A 15,491-nucleotide genomic window follows, 5' to 3' on the forward strand; every position below is an offset into this window, starting at 1 on the left:
TCATACAATTCACCCACTTAAAGGAGACAACTCAATGGCTTCTAGTATGTTCATAGAGATAGGCAACACCACAGTCAATTGTAGATCATTTTTATCACCCCTAAAAAAAACCCATATATCCATTAGCAGCCACTCATTTCCATAAACCCCACTGATCCTAGACAACCACTAATCTACTTTTGTCTCTATAAATTTGCCTATTTTGCCTATTCTCTATTCTATAACAAAGGAATCACATAATACAGAGTCCTTTGTGACTGGCTTCTTTCACTCAGCACATTTTCAAGGCTTAGCCATGTCACAGATGGGTAAGTACTTCATTTCTTTTTACTGCCAAATAATATTCCGTTGTATAGATATACCACATTTTATTTTTTTAAGATTTTATTTATTTATTTTACAGAGGGAGAGACAGAGAGAGAGTGAGTGCACAAGCAGGGGGAGCAGCAGGCAGAGAGAGAGAGGGAGAAGCAGGCTCCCTGCTGAGCAGGAAGCCCGACGTGGGGCGCAATCCCAGGACCCTGGGATCATGACCTGAGCCGAAGGCAGACGCTTAAGCAACTGAGCCACCCAGGCACCCCGAATATACCATATTTTAATGATCAGTTTACCGGTTTATAAACATTTGGATTACTTCCATGAATAACGCTCATATGAACATTCATGTACAAGCTTTTGTGTGGACATGTTTTCAGTTCTCTTAGGCATATTTCTGGGAGTGGAATTGTTGGGTCATATGGTGACTCCATGTTCATCATATCAAGGACCCGCCAGACTGTTTTCCAAGGTGACAGCACCACTTGCATTCCCACCAGCAGTATACACGAGTTCCAATTTCTCCACGTTCCTCCCAACACGTGTCTTTTTGACTACAGCCATCTTAGTGCGTGTGAGGTAGTGGCTCGTGGTGGTTTTGTTTTGTATGATGGCTGATGATGTTGCATGTATCAAACCATCTCCTTTTGATACCGGTAATATGGTAGCCACACAGGCCAAATTCACATAGTCTAGTCTGATTTTTATGAAGAGTCTCAACATATTGGTAAAATAGGAGTAAGGAACAATCAGAAGAGATGGAGTTGAAAATTCTAAAGATGACAAGTCATGAATTCATTCATTGATATGAGCCCCTGTTAGAGAGAAGAGACTGTGTGGGGTGCTGGAAACAGGGCAGACAGCCACGCGGGAATAGTTTCTGCCCTTGTAGAGCTTCACATTCCATCAGAGGACGCTGACCAAGCAACTATCTACATAAGGAAGTGATTACAATCATGAACAGCTCTGTGAAGGAGAAGTAGCAGAGGCTCTGAGATACAGCAGAGGGTCCTGACCCCGTCTAAGGGCTCAGGGAAGTGAAGTCTGAGTGGACATCTACAGGATGAGTTCAGGGTCAGAAGAGGGGGTGGTGGTATAGGCTGAAGTGGAGGGGGCCATGCAGGGTGGGGAAGCTGAGCAAGCGGGAGGGACAAAAAGGTGGCCCGTGTGGCCTGTGGCCGCAGTACAGACATCAAGGAAAGGAGGCCGGAGACACAGGGCAGATCACAGGAGGTATTACAACTTGTGTTCAGGGTTTGACCTTTCTCCCAAAAGCAGTAAGAAGCCACTGTTTGAAGGGTTTTAAGTTGGGGAGCTAGATGATAGGATTGGATTTGCACTTTTATTTTATTTTTAAAAACCTGAATTATTTTATTTTCATTTTTTTAATTTAAATTCAATTAATTAACATATATTATTATTATTTATTTCAGGGGTACAGGCCTGTGATTCATCAGTTTTATATAATACCCAGTGCTCATTACAACACATACCCTCCCCAATGTCCATCACCCAGCCACCCCATCCCTCCAACCCACCTCCCCTCCAGCGATCCTCAATTTGTTTCCTATGATTAAGTCTCTCATGGTTTGTCTCCCTCTCTGGTTTCATCTTGTTTTATTTTTTCCTCTCTTCCCCTATGATCTTCTGCCTTGTTTCTTAAATTCCACATATGAGTGAGATCATGTGATAACTGTCTTTCTCTGACTGACTTTATTTCACTTAGCATAATTCCCTCCAGTTCCATCCACGTCATTGCAAATGGCAAGATTTCATTTTTGCACTTTTAAATGATGACTCTGGCTGCAATCTGAAGAATGCAAAAATAAGAAGGAATGTAAGCAGATCTTTCAGGAAGGGATGTTAACTAATCCAGGCCAGAGACAAAGGTAATTTAAGTCTAGAATTGGGGACACTAGAGAGATTTGAGAAGAAACTAGGAGAAATTTTGAAGAAACTTCGTGAATGATTGGATTCAGGGGCTAGGAAGTGGAAGATGTCAAGGATGACTCTGCGGTTGGATACATAATGGCACCACAGATTTGATAATGTGGGGGAAGGAGCAGGTTGCGGATAAGGGAGCTCCTGAGTTCATTCCAGAGAAGCTAAATTTAGGTGCCTAGGAAACACCGAGCGGAGAGGTGGAGTGGACAGTCTGATATACAACTTTGGAACTCAGGGGATGCTCAGGGTGCAGATGGTAAATGTGGAGCCTTGGGTGGAGATACGCTGATTTAGGGAAAGGGTGTGGAATTAGAAGAGAAGGAGCCTATTGATGAAGCATGAGTCACTGCAATATTTAAAGTCACATAGAAGAGAATTCACCAGCAGAAGAGGCTAAGGAGAGACGAAAGAGGTAAGATGAGAATTGGGAAAGTTACTTGAGTCAAGAGACAAGAGTTTCAAGGAGAGAGTAATCAACAGTATTAGAAACAACACGACGACCACTGGATTTAGCGACAGAGAGGTCACTGGTGACCTCAGCAGGACCTAATGTGTTGAGTGGGAGGGGCTGAAGTCAGGCTGGAGTGAGGTGAGGAAATTGAGAGGAGGTGAGTAGGCAACTCCTTTAAGAACTAAGTGGGTAGGGGCGCCTGGGTGGCTCAGTCGTTAAGCGTCTGCCTTCGGCTTGGGTCATGGTCCCAGGGTCCTGGGATCGAGCCCCGCATCGGGCTCCCTGCTCCGTGGAAAGCCTGCTTCTCCCTCTCCCACTGCCCCTGCTTGTGTTCCCTCTCTCGCTGTGTCTCTCTCTGTCAAATAAATAAATAAAATCTTTAAAAAAAAAAAAAAAAAAGAACTAAGGGGGTAAAGGGCATAAGAGGAGGAACAGCCAGAAGGAGATGTGCAGTCATGGGAGGGTTGCATTTAAGACGGCAAGCTGAAGCATATTTAAATATGGAGGAGAAAGACTCACCCTATTGATAGAAACAAGAGGATGAGGTACAGAGGCGACAAAGCTGAGTGACAAAGATCTCAGCTTCTGAAGCCAGACCGCTTGGGTTCAATTCTGGCTCCTCTAGCTGCGGCCTGTGTGGCTTTGAGTGGGCTCTTTGGCCTCCCTGTGCCTCAGTTTTCTCATCTCTAAAATGGAGGAAAAAGGGGCACCTGGGTGGCTCAGTTGGTTGAGCATCTGACTCTCAGTTTTGGCTCAGGTCATGATCTCAGGGTGATGGGACCGAGCCCCACGTTGGACCCCGTGCTCAGTAGGGAGTCTGATTGAGATTCTCTCCCTCTGCCCCCACCCTCAGCTCACGCATGTGCTCTCTCTCTCAAATAAATAGAGAAATCTTTTTTAAAAAAGAAAATAAAATGGAGGGGGGAAAACGGGACTACTGTTGGAAGGGTTAAATAAGAGAGCATATGGAAAGGGATGAGATTTGGATAGAGTCACTTTGCCAGTTCAGGATTCCAGAACCACACTGATCATCTTCACCAGTCTCTGGAGCTTTGCTCTCAGATAACCCCCTCTTGCTCCCCCTTTAAATTCTGACAGCAACAACCAGCTTCTGATTCAAAGGGGGTGATGGTAAACTATTTCTACAATTAAAAACAAAGCACCAACAGAATGTGAACATAGGCTCACCAGAAGTCGTAGACTAGAAAGTTCAGAGCAGCATGATTCACAATAGCCTCAAGTTGGAAGCTATTCAAATACCCATCAACAGAATAATCAATAAACTGGTATATTCAGACAATGAATACCGTATGGCAACAAGAATACACAATCTACAACCACACACAGCAATACATGAGAGAAGCCAGATGCAAAAGTGTGTGTGTCGTATGGTTCTATTTATATAAAGGACAAAAAGAGACAAAACTCATCGTCACTGTTAGAATAACAGGACAGGGATTTCCCTTGGGGGTGGGTAGAGACTAGAAGTGGGGGAGGTTTGGACAAAAGGGAGTTTCCTAGGGGGTTGCTAATAATAATAATACTTTTTAAAAAAACGTTAAATAAAGGACATATTTGGAAAAATTACTGCTTGATGATGCTCTATAGCCATCTTTCAAATTCAAGTTTCTTTAGCGGGTTGGTGAAAAAAATACATCCGTTCTGAAATGCAAAGCGACACAAGTTTTTGCATTGTTCCCACAAAGGCAATGACCCCAGACTCTATAAAAGGTGTTCAAGAGGCACCACTTTACAGAGGAGAAAAAACAAAACAAAACAAAAACTTCCAGATGAGTAGCTTTAAAGGAAGCATCTTCCTGACTGAGCCTCAGGGAGAGTCAGTATGTCTGGCCAGGCAGTCTCACCCATGGGTTTGAACCAGCGTCTAACTGCTGACCTTCTCTCTAGGACATGCTTGCCCAGAAACTAGGAGTTCTGACTGACAGTTACTTCTCATCCGACATCGAAATCCCTGGATGTTTCCGAGACAAAGCTGAGTTGCAGCTGTAGCCCTAACCCTGACCTTCTCCTGAGTCTCTTGATCTTATTTTGCTCTTCATTCAGAGCTTTTGCCTGGACTTCTGACAGAATGACTGGAGTGACCTAGCTCTGAAATTAGTATCAAACCTTTGCCAAATTTTCTCTGAAACTATACCTTCAGCTCGTTTCCATCATACTGGATTCCCTAGGATTTGAGAAAATAAGAACTGCACTGGGTAGGTCACATGCTGCTTGGGACCCGACCTGAGTGATGGCCTCTTCCCTGGGCCCTGCTTCTGTTCCTACTTGTCCCTTATTTCTTGTTCTCTTCATATTTGGGCTCCTTCCCATTTTCCCAGGTGTGTCCCCTAATGTCCTGCTTGGGGCCAACTGTGATACTACAGGGTTAAAAATTTCCCCTTTCTCTTTCCTCCACCTGCCTGCTTAGTGCCGAGGCCTATAAATAGATTCCTTCCAGTTTTTGGTAATTGCCTCAGGAAACATAATTCCTTTTTCTTTCTTTCTTTTTTTTTTTTTTTTTTAGAGAAAGGGGGAGAGAGCATGTGGGCAGGGGCTGAAGAAAAGGGAGAGAGAGAAGAGACCCATGCAGGGCTCAGTCTCATGACCCTGAGATCATGAACTGAGCTGAAATCAACAGTCAGATGCCTAACTGACTGAGTCACCCAGGTGCCCCAACATAATTATTTTCAAATTGAGCTGCCTTTGTTTTTGACTTCATTCCATAAATTAGTATTTGGAAATTCAACTACCTCACTTAGCCAATTCAAGAAGGGAGGAAGTAACTAAATAAATCACGTTCCATTTTGTCCTGAAGAACCAAGGCCTATATTAATAAAGTTCTCATTAAAATATGAATAAACAGCTATAAAAATAACACACTGCACATATCTTTGTGAAGTAAACACACAGTGAAATCTGCTTATCAGAGATGCTTCAAGTGAAGAGGTTTAAATGGCTTTGCAAGATATGCTATCGGAATTAGCCTGGAGAGAGAAACAGAATATTAGGAAATCAAAAGTAGAGTGGTTGTGCTCCTTTATGGTGAGCAGTTGATCTAGTCTAAACTGCAATCATCTCCTCAATAATATAATGGTGAAGGATTCCAGAACTTCACAACTGAAAATGTAGGGCTCAATTATATTATTATTGGTATACGAACCCGTCTTTGTTAATTCCTACAAAACCAATCCAAGCATGTTGGCGCAGAGTGCTCTCAATGTTTGATCCCCAGACCAGTAATATCAGCATCATCCAGCAAATTGTTAGGAACAAAAAATTCCCAGAACCACCTCTGACCCACAGAATCAAAACCCCAGGGAGTGATGCCCACCAACCTATATTTTGACAAGCCTTCTAGGTAATTCTGACGCACACTCAAGTTTGACTCGAACCCATCTTCCCCTAGCACACAGAAACACCAGGTGCCCCTCCTTTTGTGTGCAGTCATACTGGTGTCTCTCCTCCGTGTCCTATTAGCCCACCTGGGTATGAGACTTCATTCTCTACCTCTCTTAACCAGGGCCATGATAGAGACTGCTGTCCTCAGGACCCATTCATTCCTTATCCGTCTTACAATTACAATCATCACCTACCCCATTCCACAACTTTTAACAGGTCACCGGGCTTTCCAGCAAGAAATTACATATCCAATCCTCTCTTACCTCTAGAGATGACTATGCAAATAATTAGTCTGGATCAAGAACACATGAATGGAAGTGATGCATTCAACTTCCAGATTATATCTTTTTAAAAATCCCAAACAACCTGGTTACCCTCCCTCCTCCCCCTCCCCTCTCCCCAACCGGAATGCTAATATGGTTATTTGGCCCTGAGGGTGAGGACCACTTTGCTCTGAGAGAGAGCTGCAAGATACAGGACACCTGGGTCCTTGGATGCTCCTAGACCAGAGCTGCCCCAAGAACCTCAACTACATTCTTCTGGATTGTTAAACGAGAGAGAAATAAATACACTGTGATTTTACTGCTATCTCTCTCTCTGTTACAACCTAGCCTATTTCTTTAGTGGGCAGAGCTTCCTTCCTAGAGCTTCAATCCTATTTCCTTTCCTAAGGCTGAGATTTCATGCCTCATTCCCATAAATCCACCTTTTATATACATTCCCATCCAAGACAGTTGGCACTTTACATAAAGGACTTCCAGTCATACCTGGGTTTGGTAATTTGGACCAACTTTCCCACTGAGGACCTCTACAAAAGCCAGACACATCTACTTAAAGTCATTGAAGAGGTAACAAGGCAGTTTAGATAGCTAAGCTGAGATAATGGAGAAGAGGGAAATCCAAAATGGTACATTTGGGCTTGCTTTTTACCCAGGCATTTGACAATTCTGGAAGAGGTGACTGAGAGGCTGAGCAAGATTTCTGACAGCCTTGAATGGGCTAAGGAAATTTTTAAAGAAAGAGAATCAGAGTCCACCAACTACGGGAGAGAGGTGCCGCTAACCCCCACACTTGAGACGAGGACACTGAAGGCTGCGTTCCAGCATAGGATGAAGTGGAAGTAGAATAATCCTCGTAGGGAGGCAATCTAGCTTTGAATCACGGTAATCACCCGAAATTGGATTAAGGTAATCCTGGATTACAAGCCTTTCTAGATTCCTTCTTAAAGCAAATGTAATTCCTCTCCAGAGAAAGCTAATATTTTATAAATCTCAAATTACTTCTACAATTTTTCCAAATAACAATGTCTGGCACAAGATTAAAAAAAAATAAATAACCAGGTGTCACAGTGACAGATACACTTGTGGTGAACAGAGCATAACATATTGAATCACTATGTTGTACACCTGAAACTAGTGTAACATGTGCGAACTATATAAAAAAAAAAAAACAAAAGAAAAAAACCCATGTGTTTAGAGACAAGACTACATGAATAATAATAACAACTACAAAATGATCAGAAAAAGAAACAACAGAAACATACCTGGAGCATTCTGGATATTGGAGCTACCGGACATAGGCTTAAAAATGACTATGCTCACAAGGTTAAAAGAGACCAAAGACAAGACCGAATTTCAACAGGGGATCTGAAAATATTAAAAAGGACAAACAGAGTCTTTTTTTTCTAGAATTTCTAGAATTCTAGAATTTCCAAATAGAATTAGGAATTTCCTAGAACTAGGAAACTGTGGGCTGACTCCTGTTCATGGAGAGAGATTTTGAGGTCATCCTCATCTAAATCCCATGAACTGGGTTCTCCACAAGAAAGGTGAGTAGAGAGAAGGAATGCTGGGCCACCAGGAACAATCACTACCCACCAGAGGGATTTATAATGACAGGGACAGAGAGTGGATAGCTAATAAAATTAAACAGGGAGACATGTCAACTTTCAGAAAGTTTCCAAATTAAACCCATCCTTAGTAAAGAACTTTAGGGACCTACAGTATCCTCTATGCTCAGCCAGGTTTTCTTTCCTGCATGGCCCCTGCTTTTTGTTTTTTTTGTTTCTGGAAATCCCAGACCCCATCTGCTCTCCACTATTCTGCATTCAAAACCTAAGCTCCCACAACTTTCCCACTGAGTCATCCAGTGGAAGGAGCTTCTGAGTCAGCAAATGGGCTTATGGAACAAGCCCCTGGGCACTCCCCCCGCCCCAACCCCTCCAAAGACCTGAAGTTATTTCCTCTCCTCTAGAAATAACAGAACAGGTCTCCACTTCCTCCTCTTTCCCTTTCTCCCTCACCTTCCCTCTACTTCCCTGTACCCACCAATGGACACAAGGACTGAAAGAGGGCAGAGAGCTTCCCAGGGCTGCCGTGAGCCTCTAACATTTAGGCTTACAAAGAGGATCTCCTCCCATCTCCTGAGGGAAGGAAAACCCCACAGGGCTGTGTTGAGAGGGAAGGGGACTGGGTCCCCCAGGCCACAAGTTGGGGACATAACAGAAGCTCCTCAGCATGATGTCGATATTTATTTAACCAGTGATTACGTACAATCCACCAAGTGTAATCCGTCATGGTGAATCTGCATACAGTTTAAATGTATTCAAATATTTTGTATTCTGGAACGCCTGGGAAGCTCAGTCAGTTAAGCATCTGACTCTTGATTTCACCTCAGGTCATGATCCTGAGGTCCTGAGATCAAGCCCCTCGTCAGGCTCCATGCTGGGCGGAAAGGCTGCTTAAGATTCTCTCTCTCCTCCCTCTGCCCCTACCCCCTCCCCGCCTTCAAAAAAAAAAAAAAAAATGACTCAGGTGGTATTGTGAATATATATTTACTGCAAAAACATCTATATAGAGGTGTATACAGAGCTAAAATTAAAGGGCTTCTTCATTCCCCCCACCCCTAACTCATTCCTATTCCCCAGGGGTATTTGTTACTAACATTAAAAAAAAAAAAAGCCCTCTCCTCTACGTATGTGTATACACGTGTATGTATCTCCATCCGTACCTAGGATGCTACCGTACCTGAGGGGTATCAAATGTGTGTTTATTCATTTTAGAGAAGTTCCAGCTACTGCACTATCTAGGCTACAACAGAAAAATCACTTTTAACTCTGTCATCTAGTGCCATACAACAAACCACCGCAAAACTTAGGGACTCCAAAAACAAACCAAAAAACTCACCATTTTATTTCGTTCACGATTCTGTAGTTCAGCTGTGCAGGTCTTCCGATCTGGGCCAGCTGGTTCATCCCTGTGGCCAGTTGGAGGGTGAGCTGGAGCTCTCCTTCACGTTGGGCTGGTTGGCAGCCGGTAAGTGTAAGGCCCCTCAGCCGTCCCAGCTTGCCCCGGCTCCACGTGGTCTCACACCCTGCAGCAGGCTAGCGCAGCCTCATCACACTGCGATCTCAGGGATCCCAGCAGCAACAGCTGCCGAGTTTCCCAGCCCGTGCTCTGGGCTTCCGCGCCCACGTCACGTTTGCTAACGCCCCATTGGCCAACGCAAATCACGTGACCAAACCCAGCTTCTGGAGCGGAGAGGTGGGCTCCCTTCTTGATTGCAGGAGGGAAACTACATTGCAAAGGAGTGTACGGACGGGGGTGGGAATTTGCAGCCTATTTAAGCCGCCAGACTCCTTGAGGGCATGGGGAGGGCACCTGGGAATTCCTAGGGACGTCTCTCCTAGAAGCCGTATCATTTGGTCAGAAGCACAAGTAGCTCCGTTGTCTTCTCAGACCTTTTGGGCTCTGGATATTTAAGGGAAAGGTCTTCCCTCAGGTGCACGACCTCAGGAGAGAAGGCTGACGGGACTCCTGGGTCTGAGAGGTGGTGGATCCTGGGACCTGGACTGGGGCAGCTATGATGGGAACAGAGGGGGGCTAAGAGCTATATCTTTATGATCCTAAGAGAGGGGCACTTAACGACGAGAATGGATGATCCTCTCTGGAAAGTCCAACACAGCTGCCTCAGCAGGTGAGTTACTTTAGGGGCTTCAGTGATTAACTGGGAAAAGAAAATGTGACTATTTCCCACCAAGTTTATGGAGTTTATACTAATTATACATATTTTAGCTAATTGCGAATCATTAAAGCTTGTCCTAATGTGTTTACTTTGAGAAATTTGCCAAGCTGTACACTTATAATTTGTACACTTTTCTATGTGTCTATTTTAATTAAAAGTTTGTATTTTTAAAAAAATTGGCCCAGGTTGATCATAACAGCTAGAAGGACACGTGGACCTTTTGTGGTGTTGGGCAGACAACATTTCCTGGGAGCCAGATGACTTGAGTTGTCATCCTCACTACTCCTGGCCTGAGACAAATCACTGAGCTTCTCTGAGCCCAAGTAGTTCACCTGTGAAGTGAGGGATTCTAACTTATACCTAAAACCCATTTAATTTTCCGTGATTCAGCTCCTTTTATTAAGTACCTACTAGGCCTTCTGGACACACTGGAGGACAACATAGAAGCATTTCCTGCCCTGGTGGGGCTTACAACCTGGTAAGTACAGACAGACAAATAGACAAGCAGAACCTGTCTGTGATCTGTGCCATCCCCTGAGAGGAGTCACAGAGGGGCAGTCGGGGTGCTGGGGGAGCCTTGTGGAAATCACGAAAGATGTGCGTTAGCCAGGTGAGGCACAGGGGAAGGGTACATGGGAAGCAGGAACAGCATGCCTCAGGTCCTGAGGGAAGGATGGCAGGTGCATTTAAGGAGCGCAAAGACCTCGGGTAGACCCTGAACACAGGGGTGGGTAAAGGTCTCACGTGACATAGCAGAGACGTAGGGGCCCACAGGTTATTAAATCCGCCTGCACCTGAACCCTGGCTGAGCCGTTCACCAACAGAAGTCCCTGACAGGGCAGAGTGAACACGTAGACAGTTTATAATCAACCTGCCACTTCCTTCTTGGGCCATAAATCTATTGAGATAATAGATTTATTATCTATTCCTGACCTTTAGTGCGGGGCTAAAGTCTGCATGTTGTCAGGGCTGGTTCCTTCTAAAGACTCTAGGGGAGAATTTGAAAAAAATAAAAGAGGATGATGTGTTGGAGGCCTGGGGGTGGTTCCCTGTGAGGAAGTGCCACTTGAGGTAAATAATAGATTTATTATCTCTTCCTGACCTCACTTATTTTTCAGATCACTGACTGAATGTTTGTGCCTTCCCCAAATTCCTTATATCGAAGCCCTAATTCTGAGGGTGGTTATATTTGGAGATGAGGCCTCTAAGAAAGCAATCACAGTTAAATGAGGTAAGAGGGTGGGGCCTTGGTCCAATGGGATTAGTGTCCTTATAAGCAGAGACGCCAGAGAGCCCACCCCCACTCCCCTGGGCTCATGCAGCAAGGAAGAAATGGCCAAGCAGCCGTCTGCAAGCCAGGAAGAGGGCTTCCACCAGAAACCATATTTGCTGGCTCCTTGGTCATGACTTCCAACCTCTATAGCTACAAGAAAATTAACTTCTGTTGCCTCGGCCGGCCAGCCTGTGATATTGCGCTATGGAAGCCCTCGCCAACTGATAGAGTGGGAAAACCTAGCCCTCCACCTGCCCTCCACTGCTTTGTCAGTTTTCCTTTCTCCTGTGGTCAGAAGTCTGCCATGAGTGCGGGGCTAAAGTCTGCATGTTGTCAGGGCTGGTTCCTTCTAAAGGCTCTAGGGGAGAATTTGAAAAAAATAAAAGAGGATGATGTGTTGGAGGCCCGGGGGTGGTTCCCCGTGAGGAAGTGCCACTTGAGGTAAGAGCCCCCTGAGGAGGAAGCAGGCACGTAGAGAGCTAAGGGGAGAGTGAGAGCGAGAGCCTGGAGGTGGAAATAGCTTCGTGTATTGGTTTCCTGTCGCCACTATAATAAGTTACCACAAATTTGGTGACTTAAAACAGCACAAATTTACTATCTTACAGATAGAACTGCTTATTTATTTGTTTCCTTCTTTGATGTCTTTGTGTAACTTCCTTCCAGAATATAAACTTCATGAAGCCAAGGGCCTTGTAGGTCTCACTCCCAGCCATATCCTCCGAGACTAAAGCACTGAGGTCAAATATTTGTTGGATAATTCTCTAACCGAATGCAAAAATTACGGAATAAACTGCTTGATGTGGCAGAAAAATTAAATGATTAGAATATTTATGATGTTATGTTCAAATGAAGAAAAGCATGGTACAAAATTATATATACTCACAAGATGTAAAACAAATAAATATTCAGAGAAAGATGACTCAGAAAATACCTCAAAATGTTAATAGTGTTTGTTTCAGGATGCTAGAAATATGGGTAGGCTTTTTTTCCCCCCTTTTACCTTTATTTCTGCATTTCCAGATTTTCTGTAGTGAGTGTGTATTACTTTTTAAATGTCTGGAGCTCTGGGTTAGAAATAATCTACCAGGTCACACCAGGTAATGGCTGCCTCCTTCCCGAGTGTCTCCTGATTCCCCTCCCCTTGGTCCCTACCCAGGAGCAATCTCGTCAAGCTCCAAGACATCCTCTGTGCCTGTCTGGCAGCCGGCCACACGTTTCATCTTCTGTTACAGTTATCAAAGAACTTGTCACATCTCCCCTCCCTCTCGGCTTCCTTATTCATCTCTATATTCCCAACAGTATTTCTTTGGCCCTAGGGCTGCACTTCAAACATACTGCCCATTACCATAACCTTTTATCTCTATCCTCTCTGATCCTGCTCTCCCAAAGTCTAGTGAGTCTAGCAGAGCCTAAATGTAACCACACCTTGCCCAAAGCCTCCAATGGCTCCCCGTCTTCCCCAGAGGAAAAGCCAATATCCCTCCACAATTGATCACTTGCTTCCTCCATTCCAGCTACACTGCCCCCCCACCCCCGCACTCCCTCCCTGTGCCTAGAATACTCTTCCCCAAGATCCCCCGGACCAGCTCCCTCACTTACCTCAGGCCTCTGCCCAAATATTACCCTACTAGAGAGGTCTTCCCTGCCCCCCCCATCAAAAAGCAAGTATTCCTGCCCACAACTCTGCACCCCTCCTACACACATTCACTTTATGTTTCTCCATAGCACTTAGGACCTTCAGACACACTATCTATGGTGTGGTCTTCCTCCAATCTAAGCACCATGAGTGAGAGCAGAAACTGTGTATGCCACTGCTTTCCCAGAGCCTGGAATGGTGCCTGCTATATAGCAGGCGCTCGATAAGTATTTTTTGAGTGAACAAATTACTGAGTGTACTAGATGGATGGATGCACGGATGGAGGGATGGAAGGAAGGGAAGTCATGTAGGAGGCAGGAAGGGGAGGGATAGCCCTCAGTAGTTAGCTTCAGCAGGGATAAAGAGCATCTACTTCTCTGTAACTGTAGGGACAGTCCAAAGACAAGAAACAATAAATAGAGTTAGGCTTACAGATTGAAAGGGGTGGAAGCAAAAGGGCTATAAGGCCAGGCCTGACCTCAAAAGAACTAGTGAGAAGATAGGAAACCAGGGCGGAGAGGGAAGGAGGATTTAGGGACTTCGGGCAGAGACAAGTGTTTACTACAACGCCTTTCCAAGGCAGTCTCTGCTTCACACATAGCAATCAGGGGGAGATAGCGTTTGATATAAAATATTAAAGGGAAAGGGAAAGTGGATGTCACTGCTAATTAAGAGGCATTAAACATGCTTTCAGAAATCATCTTGTGAAACGAGCTTGTGGGAAGGGGGGGGTCTGACATTTAAAGATGCCTCTCATAGCTAATTGTTATGGTCTGAATCCTTGTGTGCTCCCAAAAGTCTCATGTTGAAATATTAAATAAAGCCCAACGTGATGGTATTAGGAGGTCGGGCCTTTGGGAGGTGCTTGGGCTCTCCTAGAGCCCTTGGGAATGGGATTCCTGTTCTTATAAAAGACCCCACAGAGCCCCCTCCCCTGCCATCACCTGAGGACAGAGTGGAAAAAACAGAGGTCTATGAACCTGGAAGCAGGCTCTCACCAGACACCCAATCTGCCACCACCACATCTCCAGAACTGTGAGATATGAAGGCCTATTGTTTATAAATAAGCCACCCAGTCTGTGGTATTTTGTCATAGCAGCCCAAATGGACTAAGACACGAACACAGCCAGGCTCATTCTTCATCAGCCCTCATCAGGGCTGTGGTTCTTGCTATTGTTCCTCCACTATGAATGAGAGCAATGCTTAGCCACAGCATTCTGAAGGGACCCTGTGCCTTCCTTCTGAACTGAGAGCTAGCTACCAAAATATTCTGCGTGCAAATAGTGTTTGCACTGGGCAAAAATTCTCTCTCTCGCCTTTCTCAAAGTGGACGTATCCATGTCAGTCTTCTGAGAGACAATGGTAAATAGAAAGAGAAACAATATACCAAATGATGACAACAGAGAACAATTATATAGGACTATATACTTTTGATAGGAAAAAAAATTTTAAATCGACTTAGCATTGGAAGCACCTAAAACATTTACAGATTATAAAAGTAACATTTTCTAAACAAAACTGTGTGGTTGGAAAAGTAAAACACAAGGGGCACCTAGGTGGCTTGGTCGTTTAAGTGACCGACTCTTGATTTTGGCTCAGGTCATGATCTCAGGGTCCTGGGATTGAGCTCCACATCCAGCCTCCGTGCTCAGGGGGGAATCTGCTTCCTTCCTCCCCCTCCCCCATCGGGTGCACACTCTCTCTGATAAATAAATCTTTTAAAAAATAAAAAATTAGTTCTCAGTAAGAAAATGTTTTAATAACATGTATAATATAATAAAAATAATAAATTGTGTCTCAAGGTGTTCCCGTGAATTAGATCAGAAATCTCAGATCCAGGGACTGAGGCTGAACAAGCTCAGAGTCAGTTAGTGAGGGGTGGTGCCTGGTTCTCCAATCCCAGGCCCCCAATTTCAGAGAGTACCTGGACCAGGGGAGAGGAACAATAATGGCCCAGTGCCATCTTGTCTCTGGCCAAAACAGAGAATGATGTTCCATTAGGGGAAATAAATTTCTTTGTAAATGGATCCAAGGGAAGGGATTCCTAAGACTTTCAAAAAGGCCTTAACAAAGGTCCTAAATAAGGCTTACTTAAAAATGAATTCACTACACAATTGAAAAAATGCTGGAACAGTCACTGAACCGAGGTAGGGGCGGGCAACTCAGAATAAGCACAAGGACTTTCACCCTTGCTCTCTCCTTCCCACCCCCCACATCCTCATTTCCATTCTGCTCTCTGAGGACCTTGGGAACAAACAAGCTTGCCTCCCCTGGAACAAGTCACTTCCCCACCTACAAGCAGCTGGTGAATTGCATGACCTCCAAGGGCCCTTCCAGCATCAAAATGCTTTTATTGCCCAAAAAAGGGTTGGGCTGGTTTTTTTCAAATACCACTTATCTTATTTGTACCTCGACCTCTCTACCGCACTTCCCTGGGCCAGCCCCCTTTC

This window comes from Callorhinus ursinus, unplaced genomic scaffold, assembly GCF_003265705.2.
Source record: "Callorhinus ursinus isolate GAN/ISIS: 27379988/994484 unplaced genomic scaffold, GSC_fseal_2.0 scaffold1, whole genome shotgun sequence".
In the NCBI taxonomy this organism is placed as follows: Eukaryota; Metazoa; Chordata; class Mammalia; order Carnivora; family Otariidae; genus Callorhinus; species Callorhinus ursinus.